We start from the raw sequence: 11,762 nt of genomic DNA on the forward strand, positions 1-11,762 counted from the left end.
CCTGTTCATATTTAAAGATTCTAAAGGACAACGGATACGATGCCGAACGATTTATAGAGAGAAACAACTCGATCATCTTGCTTACTGAAACTACTGAGAAATTTGTTCTTTGAATATTCAAACTGTGAGCTGCTTTCCTGATTGCACTGTGTGTGAATCAAGAGAGAGCTAGAAAAAAAAACACTTTTAGCTGAGTGATATTCTTCATCTTGTAAATTGAACATAGTGTGTTCTGTTCAATAGTGAGCTAAGTGTGTGCAAACTGTATTTAATTCGAATCATATTATAGTGAATCCTTCCGGTGGTTGGAAGAAGGGGTGACATATGAGAGTTTGCTCTGAACATCTATAAACAAACTGCTGTGTTCTTTCATTTCTGTCATATTCACATTCTTCATCTTGAGCTTCAAACCTAAGTAACCAATTTCGCCTTGATTCTGTTTCAAATGTTTACAAGGGTTTGCGTAGAATAGAAAGCGAATTAAATCCCTAATAAGATTTTTTTCAAACCATTTTTCATAAGCCTTCATCAATCGCCAGACCCCGTCTCTATTGATAAAGTCGATCCTATCAATTGGTATCAGAGCTCTGTTTCTATCCTCAAGCTCAAAGATCCTATATCATGTCAATCATCAATGAAATTCCTATATTGTCAAGAGACAATTGTGAATACTGGATGATGAGAATGAAAACTCACTTGGCTGCCCTTGATTGTGATATGTGGAGCGTCATTACTGATGCCCATAAAGATTTCGAAGCCAAGAAGTGAGTGGACTACTGAAGATAAGATGACCAACAACCTAGATAATGTTGCTAGGACCATTTTGTACCAGTCGATCAACATGAACGTGTTTTATGAAATCAAGTCCTGTTCCTCTGCCAAAGAGATATGGGATAAGCTTAATCAGATCTACGGTAGAAGCACTCAAGCAAAGAAAGATCAGAAAGTTTTCATGTGCGTTGAAAACAAATCCAGATGGGCTGATAGCGATTCAGAGGAATCTCCTGCAGAAAAAGAGAATGAAGCAGTTACATGTCTGATGGCGGATGACCAATCCAAGGTAAATGATGTTTCTGCACCTGAATTTACAAACGAGGAGTTAACTATTGCACTCAATGAAATGACCATTGAGTACAAGAAGTTAACTAACTCCTTTTGCGAAATGAAAGTAAATATGAATCAACTGTTCTTTCCTCCAACAAAGAATCTGAATCAAACATTTTTGACGAAAACATAGCAGAGATCTCATATGAGAATGAGATGCTCAGAGAACAGATTCAAAATCTTTCATCTGAAAACAAGAGATTAAACTATGTAGTCAGTGCATGGACAAGGTCCGGAGATGCTGTCAAACATCAGATCAGTATGTTGAAACCTGCTGAATCTAGATCCGGTCTAGGATTTGAAAGCAATGACCCTAACCTGTCCTGCAAAGAGTCAAACTCAGCAACTGACAAGTTTAAGCCAATAAGATTTGTTAAGGGAAGTTTGACTAAAAGTGAATTTGATCCTATTCATGAAGAAGTAGCTCTTAAAAATGAAATAACCTATGTTTCCGCCGACTGTTAGCTGGATGAAGAATAGATTAGAAGCAACAAATAAGTCTGGCAGTCTAAAACCTGACTCAAAGTCAAAGAGTTTTAAAAGAAAGTCTTCTTCAAAATTTAAGGGATCAGTGACTAGCAGAAAGTCGTCTGCTAAGTCAAAAACATACGCATTAATCACAGCACAAAATGGGAAATCCATCAGAATAACACAAATATAGATTCCTAAGGGACTGATTGATCGAGGACCCAATTGAAAGTGGGTACCAAAAGATTGTAAATATTTTTTTGTGTAGGTACAAATAAACGAAGGGCTGGAGGAATCTGTATGATATCTTGATAGCGGATGTTCTAGACATATGACAGGAAACAGACGGATTCTCACTGATATATCAGATTGCTCTGGACCTAATATTACTTTTGGTGACAACAAGAAGGGTAAGACCATGGGTAAGGGTAAGATTATCCATGATAATCTAACCATTAATGACGTACTGCTTGTTGACAATCTGTGCTATAACTTGATCAGCATTAGTCAGTTATGTGATAATGGTTTGTCAGTAGATTTTCAAACTCATGCATCTCTAGTTAAAGACCAAGATGGAAATATTTTATTGACTGGTAGTAGAGTAGGAAACTCATATAAAATGAATTGACAAAAATAGTCTTCTGATTCTATATGCATGATTGCTAAAAATGACCAGAAATGGTTATGGCATAAAATGTTAAATCATTTGAATTTCAAAACCATCAACAACATTTGTTCAAACAATTTAGTTATTGGTTTGCCTAAACTTCAGTTTTCAAAGGACAAGATATGCACTGCTTGCCAGTTAGGTAAACAAGGCAGATCATCGTTCAAAATTAAAGGGAAATCACAATCCAGCCGTTGCCTAGAACTTTTACATATGGATCTGTTTGGTCCAATTCCTGTAAAAAGTATAGGAGGAATGAGATTTGCCCTAATTGTTATTGATGATTTTTCTCGATTTACATGGGTTGCATATTTACCATCAAAAGATAAAACTGCTGAAAACTTGATTAGAATATTTAAAGGAATTCAGAATCAGAAATCTTTGAATATTGCATGCATTAGAAGTGATCAGGGAACTGAGTTCACTAACATATACCTATCATCTTATCTCGAGGAGACTGTAATTAGGCACGAGTTGTCTAGCGCCAGAACTCTACAGCAAAACGGCATTGCTGAGAGAAGAGTGAAGACTCTAAAGGAGGCAACGAGATCTATGCTTGCTGAATCAGACGTACCTCAGAGGTTCTGGGCGGAAGCCATTAGTACTGCTTGCTATACACAAAATCGGTCAATAATCAACAAACGTTTTGATAAAACTCCCTATGAACTGTACTATGGGAGAATTCCCACAGTTTCTTATTTTAAGATATTTGGGTGTAAATGTTTTATCCATAACAATGGAAAGGTTTATCTGACCGCTTTTGATGCTAAAGTAGATGAGTGATTCATGTTGGGATACTCGTCAATAAGCAAGGCTTATAGAGTATACAACAAAAGAACATAGACTGTTGAGGAATCCCTCCATGTAGTTTTTAATGAGCCTGTTGAGAGCAAATCCATTGAATCCATTGATCTTGCTGATAGACTAAAAGCGACAAGTCTTGAGTCTGTGAGTGAAGAAGAAGAATCTTTGGATAAGAGAATTGCCTTGTCTGATCTAGTGGCTGATCCGGTTGAAGTTCAACCAGACGTACAAACTCCTGTTCAACAAGAAGTTGAGAGTTTAGATGTCGCGGAGTCACCCGTTTAGATGACCAATCCCCTTAGATCCAACTTCAGATGGAACAGAAATCATCCACCAGAACTGATCATCGGAAATCCTTTTTCTCCTCGAAGGACGAGACGTCAACTGATGAATGAAATGGCCAACTCTGCATTTATTTCTCAGATTGAACCCAAGAAAATTGGTGAAGCTATAGTTGATCCAGATTGGATCAATGCTATGCAGGAGGAGTTAAACCAATTTATGAGAAATAAAGTGTGGTATCTTACTCCTAGACTAACTGATAAGTCAGTTATAGGAACAAGATGGGTTTTCAGAAACAAGCTGAGTGAAGATGGTTCAGTCATTAGAAACAAAGCTCGTTTAGTTTTTCAAGGATACAGACAAGAAGAAGGTATCGACTTTGATGAGTCCTTTGCTCCTGTAGCAAGACTTTAGACAATTAGAATCTTCCTAGCATATGCATCATTTAAGAACTTTAAGGTTTTTTAAATAGATGTGACGAGTGCATTTTTAAATGGGAAATTAAGTGAAGAAGTATATGTTGAGCACCCCCCCGGATTTGTCGATCATGTGTTACCTAATCATGTTTATAAGCTTGACAAAGCATTGTATGGTCTGAAACAAGCTTCTAGAGCTTGGTACGACACTTTAACTGAATTTTTGTTTGATCATGATTTTGTTGTTGGAACTGTGGATAAAACCTTGTTTAGATTCATTAAAGATTCTCACATTTTACTTGTTCAAATATATGTTGATGACATTATTTTTGGTTCAACTAATCCCAAATTGTGTGAGAAATTTTCTAAGCTGATGCAGGATAGATTTGAAATGAGCATGATGGGAGAATTGACATTCTTCCTTGGGCTTCAAGTCCGTCAGTTAGAAAATGAAACCCTAATCAATTAGGCCAAATACACCAAAACACTACTAAAGAAGTTTGGTTTGGAGAAATGTTCTACAACAGCTACTCCAATGAGCTCCTCTTGTAAACTGGATAAGGATGAAGGTGGCCAAAGTGTCGATGTAACTGTATATAGAGGACTCATCGGATCCTTGCTATATGTAACTGCCAGCAGACCAGACATTCAATTTGCTGTTGGTGTTTGTGGCAGATTTCAGGCTAATCCTAAACTCTCTCACTTTACTGCTGTTAAACGTATTCTTAAATACTTGAAGGGAACTCAGAATATGGGACTGTGGTATCCGAAGGATTTCAGTTTCAATTTAACTAGTTTCTCAAATGCAGATTATGCAGGGTGTAAAATTGATAGAAAAAACACGAGTGGAACTTGCCAGTTTCTTGGAAATCGTCTAATTTCATTGTTCAGTAAGAAGCAGACATCAGTTGCCACGTCTACAGCTGAATCATAATATCTCGCAGTTGGTAGCTGTTGCTCTCAACTCTTGTGGATTCAACAACTCAAGTACTATGAGGTTGAGGCTGAAGAATCTCCAATTTTCTGCGACAACACGAGTGCTAATACAATCACCTACAATACAGTTCTGCATTCTCGGACAAAGTATATTGAAATCAGACATCATTTTATCCGAGAACACGTCAATCAGAAGTAGATTCGCCTTGAATATGTTCCCACAGATCAACAAACGACATATATTTTTACGAAGCCTCTGCCCGAAGCTAAGTTTTCTACACCATGCGATTGCATCAATTCAGATAAGAGGTGCTTGCTCGGGATGGATTTTTATGATCTTATCAGCATCTAATCTTTTTATGTTTTGTTTTTGTTTTTGTTTTTCCTTTCCCTTTTCTATAAAGTTAGGACCTTGAAAATATAACCTATTTGTGTTTTTTTTTCATGGTACTCAATTTAGTCTTTTATGCTAAATTATCATATTAGAATCAATAGAATTGTGCAAAATACAAGGCCAAATATGTAGATAATTGCTTATAAATACCAGCTTGTTGTTAATGGGTGCATCAAAACTTTACATTGACATCTGCAAACAATTTTCCATCCATTGTTTGATTTGATAGTTCTAATTAATTGATCCTTCAATTTTTTTGATGCAATTGTTCTTGCTCAGAAGTTATATCTATCCTTGTTTCTTAACATGAGAATTGGTTTGGATCTCCATTGCAGGGTCATATAGCTCTTGATGAGGCAGTATTTACCGAAAATACCCCTGGCTTTGTCTTAGATGCTTTTGCACTGTCTTCTCTTTGGAAGATCGGACTTGATTATCGCCACGGTATATGTCCTTTTTTGTTCTATGATGTTATATAAAAGTGAATGAATGCATGATTGAGGTAACATTAAGAATATAAAACCTTTTAATTGCATCCTTCTCCATATGTATAGGAACCGGACATGGCGTTGGAGCAGCTTTGAATGTCCATGAAGGCCCTCAAAGTATAAGCTTTCGGTTTGGAAACATGACGCCTTTACAGAAAGGCATGATAGTTAGCAATGAACCTGGCTACTATGAGGACCATGCATTTGGAATTCGTATTGAGGTATTTTGTCTTTTTCCCCACTGCTAGGCCTAGTTTGATGATAAGGGTTATTTGGATTTACCCTTCTCTCATCATCTTTTAAATCGTCAACTAAAATACTGAAATACCCTTTCTTTAGTTTTACAACCTTTTAAAATATTAAAGTCAAAGGATAGTCATTAATCCAAATACCTTAGTATTTTGGATTTATGTTTTTTGTAAAAGGTCCATCAATAAAATTGTAGTTAAAAGTTGTTTTTTTCTCCACTTCGGAAGAGATCATAGTTCATTAAATTAATCGGAGTCATATTTGAATATTTGATGTTTTCTCTTACAGAATCTTCTCCATGTGAAAGAGGCTAACACACCAAATCATTTTGGTGGAATTACCTATCTGGGATTTGAAAAGCTGACATATGTTCCTATACCGATACTAAATCCATATCACTTAACATATTTCTTTGTGAACTTGAAGTTATTTTTAAAGAAATGGAATCCAATGCTTTTCCATTTATGTCTCTAGCACCAAAATTTGATCCATATACATTTGTGCTAAATATTTTACCGCCAATGGAAGTTCATCAACTTTAATTTGCTCACGAATACAGAGATTAATTGGCTGAATAACTATCACTCTGACGTTTGGGAGAAGGTAACTTCTATTTGAGAAACTATTCTTAAGCCATAAGTCTTATATCTTTTGGACTCCTACCTTCAAGTTTGTTGATATTTTGACCTTATTTGGAAATTAGGATTTATAAAAAAAAAATAAATTAAAATGGTTGTATCTGGATCCAATTTATTTTCAGAGGATATTATTTTTCGATTGGTAAAAGAAGTATCTTTGGATTTTAATCCACAATTTTTATTTTCTTTTTATTTTCAATTTGTACTCATTGGACTAATTCAATCACACAAACAAGCTGGATTTTTAGTTTGATTTTGAAGGCATAAATTGATGCAATTTGATTTATCCTCTAAATTCTTATGAATTTAAGTAACCATTTTCAGGTCTCACCCTTGCTCGACGGTTCAGCACGTCAGTGGCTTTGGAACAATACGAGGCCAGTTGTAAAACCTTGAATTTTTACTAGTAATGTTATAAGTGTGTCTTTAATTTTGCATATTTATACAAATTGTTGGAACTTTTTTTTTTCATTCAGGGTTACATTTATTGCTGAAATTATATAGTATCAAATATGTGTATTGTTCACTGTAAAAATGATGTAAAATTTATTCCCTTTTTATGAATACATAGTTAGTTTTCTTTTTGATATTTTTTTTTTGTTTTTTTTGAAAATATCTATTTTAATTTAAAATAAAATGCAAGAATCTTTTTTTGATACATGTTAGATGAGGAAGGGTGGAATGATGAAAATAAAAATAAAAATAATACAACTGAAAATGTTAGATGTCACTAATATTTTTTCCTAATAGAAGTAAGTAAAAACTGAAACTTTTAAATGAGGTAGTTTTTTTCTGTGGAAGGTTGTATGATTCTTGTTTTTAAAAGATAAGAGAGATATGTTTTCAATTATTATCGGTATTATTGTTCGCTGTTCATGAAATCTGTTTGTTCGTCACTTCAAGAGGCAAGGCGGCATGTCCCACTTGAAATTAAGAATATTCAAAGAGTCTATATACCTTTGGCATGGTCACAAATGAAGAGGATGTTTTTCATGCAAATTTTTTATTTCTCTTTTTTCCTACAAGTTTTCGAGATGGTGAAAATTTTATTTTGTAAATGACTCTTATAATGACTTTTGTAAGTAGATGATGTGTCTTTTTTTTTTTCTGTTTAGATGAGGTCCTTTTTCAAGGATCTGGTGTAGAGTTGGACTTTCTTTGTTTCAGAGTTTTCAGGTTTTAAAGTGGATATGGCAAATTCCTATATTTTTTATTTTTAGCAATTACATCCATTTTTTATATCTTTTTTTTGGGATTCCCCGTATAAATAAATGCGCCTATCAAAAAGATAGGCTGAAGGCTTCGGAATCGAGGTATCATTAGCTGAATCAGACCCTGGCCAATCCACGTGGCCTACTTGACGTCAGCGAAGGAGACATAAAATATTGGTATGTGGTCATTGCGATAAGTCATCTGTCCTACTACCGATACCGCAACAAACTTTACCAAGTCCGAACGATTGTCGACCACCAAATCCGCTTTGTTTTGTTCGGTAATTAGATTGTATTTTTCGTATTAAATTTTTATAATTTAAATAATATTCTCAACCATTGATTTGGTTGTTTGCTGGTCATATTTTTTTTATTGAGTTTCTTTAATTTAGTTTTTATTTAGTTAATAGATATTTTTTTATTATGAGTATACTAGATGATGTTATCATATATAAATATTTTTTTTTTTAATAAAGATCCATTAGAATTGATTTCATCTAAAGTTTTTTACATTATCATCTGATTGTATGAATTTTTCGTTGTCCTTAGGGCAAATTATCTGGCGGCCCTCTAATTATTCCGATCATTATTTCGATCGTTCACTTTTAACCCTCACCCTAATTTGTAAAACAAATCCCCCTTGAACTTTTAGAAAGTCATCACTAACCTTTCCATCAACTTTTTAGTTAAACATAACTACTTAAATTTAAAATATTATTTTCCCTAAAAAAAAAAACTTAAAATATTTTTTTTATATATTATCTTTAATTATATTTTTATATTTATATATATAATTATTTAATTGCTTATATATAATATTATATATATATATATTTTTTATCAATATTTTTTATATTTATATAATTATTAAATCTCATATATATATATATATATATATATATATATATATATATATATATATATATATATATATATATATATTTCTATATCTAAAAAAAAAAATTAAAATTTTATATATATTACCTTTAATCATTAATTAATTATTATTATTATATATATATATATATATATATATATATATATATATATATATATATATAAATTTATATTTAAAAAAATAATATTAGGGTTAAAAATAATGGTAACTTCCAACTATATACTCAATTACTTTTAAACCTTAAATTATTTTTTAAAATATATATTATATAAATATTATATATAAGTTAATGAGTAAATATAATATATAAAAATTAAATATATATTATATAAATTATTTCAAACTTTATTTTATAAAGATATAGATAAAAATAAATAATATATTTATATATTATATAAAAGATTTAATAATTATATAAATATAAAAATTAATAATATATATAAAATATTATATATAAATGATTTAATAATTATATATATAAATATAAAAAATAAGATTAAAGATAATATATACAAAATTAATATTTTAAGCTTAAATCGTTATGTTTAACTAAAAAGTTGACGGAAAGGATTTTTAAAAGTTTAACGGGTAATTTGTTTCAAAAATTAATTTAAGAGCTAAAAGTGAGCAATAGAAGTAATTAAAGGGTCGTCCAAATAATTTGCCATTATTATTATTATTATTAATTTGCCATTATTATTATTATTATTATTATTATTATTATTATTATTATTATTATAGTCAATGATAACTTGATTTATTATTTTTTTGCTTTGCTTACTAACCAGCTTGGAAAGACTATTTTTACTATTTTCAGAGTGTTTAGTAAAGATTGATTTGATCAACTTAATTCATTACTCATTTTTACGTATTCACAGAGTTATCTTAAAAATTTACAAGATTGTTAGATATTTTAGATTAAAATTTTAAGTTTTTTAAAATTTTTTATATTATTTAACATTTAGAATATATTGTTTTAATTTTATAAATGTTATTTTATATTAATGTAATAGGTATAATGTTTCTTATACATTTAACTAAGTTTTAAATATCTTCTTATATATCATTTTGTTTAAAATTGTTCTTTAAAATTCCAACTATATTTTTTTTGGAAAAACAACTTAGTGCTATTTCATTAAAAAAACCCAAAAGAGGGAAAAAATACAAAAGTTTAAGATCAGATCTAGACAATTTCTAGATTTGACAATGAAACAATAATTGAATTACAGACAATAACAATAATCAATTAGCGCCTATATCGTTTTTACTTTTATTCTACTTGTGACCTTCTCAAACGAAATATCCCATATATGGCAGAGCTTTCTATTCTCTTCATTCCTTTCGATTCCTCTCCAGGATTGAATGAGTGCATTTCCATCTGAAGTTATATCTCTCCAAATATCTTCAGCGGTTCTACTTCTTCCACTGTGAGTTCTTGAATTTATTTCTTTTCAGATATTGTAGATTACTGCTCCAAAGTAGCATTTCAACATACTTACATAGAAGGATCTTCCTTTTACTTTATTCTCCATCCACTCTTGGATTTCTTCCCATATTCTTGGAAAGTTGATGATGTTCATGTTTGTAGCATACATCCTCCAGATTTGTATTACAAAAGAGCATTCCCCAAATAAATGGTTTATGCTTTCCTCAACTCCCGAACATAGGACACAGTTGATATCAGGAATGTTTATATATTTTCGAATTCTGTCTTTTGTTGTCAACCTTTTCCTGTATACCAGCCAGAGAATAAATTGGTGACGAGGAATAATCTTTGGAGACCATACCACATTATGTCAATCTACCTCCTGTCCTCTTGTTCTAACCATTTCCCATGCCTTTCCTGTAATAAACTTCTCATTGCTTTCTGTTTTCCAGCTTATTTCATCATTATTTTCATTGAGTTGCTTCTGCCTCATTAGGTTTAGGATTCTATCACCTTCTGGAATACGCCTAAAAAGTGAATCACATCCACCTCCATATACGTCTCTAAATGAGTACTTGATGTATTCTCTTCTAAATCTGTTTCCTTGCATTTCTTCTTTGAATATAATGGGAATATTATCCATCCAAGGATCATGCCAGAATAGTACCCCTCTTCCATCATTTCCAATTGTGGTTTTCACCATTTGAAAGGCATCTTTTCTTGTTTTTAGGATTTTCTTCAATGACCATGCCATTCTTTCGTTGATTCTTAGTGTCCAGATACTCTTCTCTTCTTTCATAAATCTTGTATGCACCCATTTGACCCATAGAGAGTCCGCTTTTTGCTCCAACTCCCATAAGCTCTTGATGGTGAGGGATTTGTTCCATTCAATACAACTTTTTATTCCTAGTCCTCCTTCTTCTATGGGAGTGCAAACATCCTCGCATTTGACTTTTTTTCCTCCTCTGCCTTGTGTTCCCCATATGTAGTCTCTCATGATTCTATCGAGTTCAGCCATTACTTTCTTTGGGATGACTATCTGTTGTGCCCAGTAGCCAATAATTCCAAAAATGACTCTTTTAACGAGCTCGATTCTACCTGCATAAGACAGTTTTTTCGTAGCCCAACCCAAGACAGAATTTCTAACCTTTTCTACCAGTTGTCTAAAGTGATTGTATCGGAGTTGTTTTGATGACAGGGGTACTCCAAGGTATTTCACTGGTAGTTCACCTTTCTTGATTCCCATAATATTGAAAATGTTTTCTTTCCTTTCTTCATTAACCCCTCCATAGAAAGCCTGACTTTTGTCCTAATTGATGTATAGACCTGTAATACTCGAAAAGATTGTTAGAGATTCTTTGATTATACTAACAGATTCAACATCCGCATAAGCCACAAAAAATAGATCATCTGCAAAACATATATGGGTTATTGCTTCTTCTTTGCAGTACGGGTGAAATTTGAAATGATGACTTCTCATAAACATTTTTAAAATGCAGTCAAGAATTTCCATTATTAAGACGAATAGGTAAGGAGATATAGGGTCTCCTTGCCTTACTTCCCTTTCACCCTTGAAAAAGCCTCCATGAATACCATTCACGCTCACAACAAAGTGAGGAGTGGAAACACATTGCATAATCCAATCAATGAAAATAATTGGAAAACCTGCAGCAAGGAGGAATTCGTGGATTGATCCCCATCTGATCGAGTCAAAAGCTTTTTTAATGTCAATTTTGAAAGCCACACGTGGCGATATGTTTTTCTTTCCATATCCATTCAAT

At 32.3% G+C, this 11,762-nt stretch overlaps 1 long non-coding RNA gene across 1 annotated transcript; it reads left to right on the forward strand.

Moving 5' to 3' along the window:
• Positions 1-6,334: 6,334 nt before the first annotated feature.
• Positions 6,335-7,029, forward strand: LOC124919758. The gene is made up of 2 exons (XR_007097607.1): positions 6,335-6,411; positions 6,771-7,029. It is a non-coding gene; the product is annotated as an uncharacterized LOC124919758 (long non-coding RNA).
• The last annotated feature ends 4,733 nt before the right edge of the window (positions 7,030-11,762 follow it).

The sequence above is a fragment of the Impatiens glandulifera genome, chromosome 1, assembly GCF_907164915.1.
Source record: "Impatiens glandulifera chromosome 1, dImpGla2.1, whole genome shotgun sequence".
NCBI classification, from domain to species: Eukaryota; Viridiplantae; Streptophyta; class Magnoliopsida; order Ericales; family Balsaminaceae; genus Impatiens; species Impatiens glandulifera.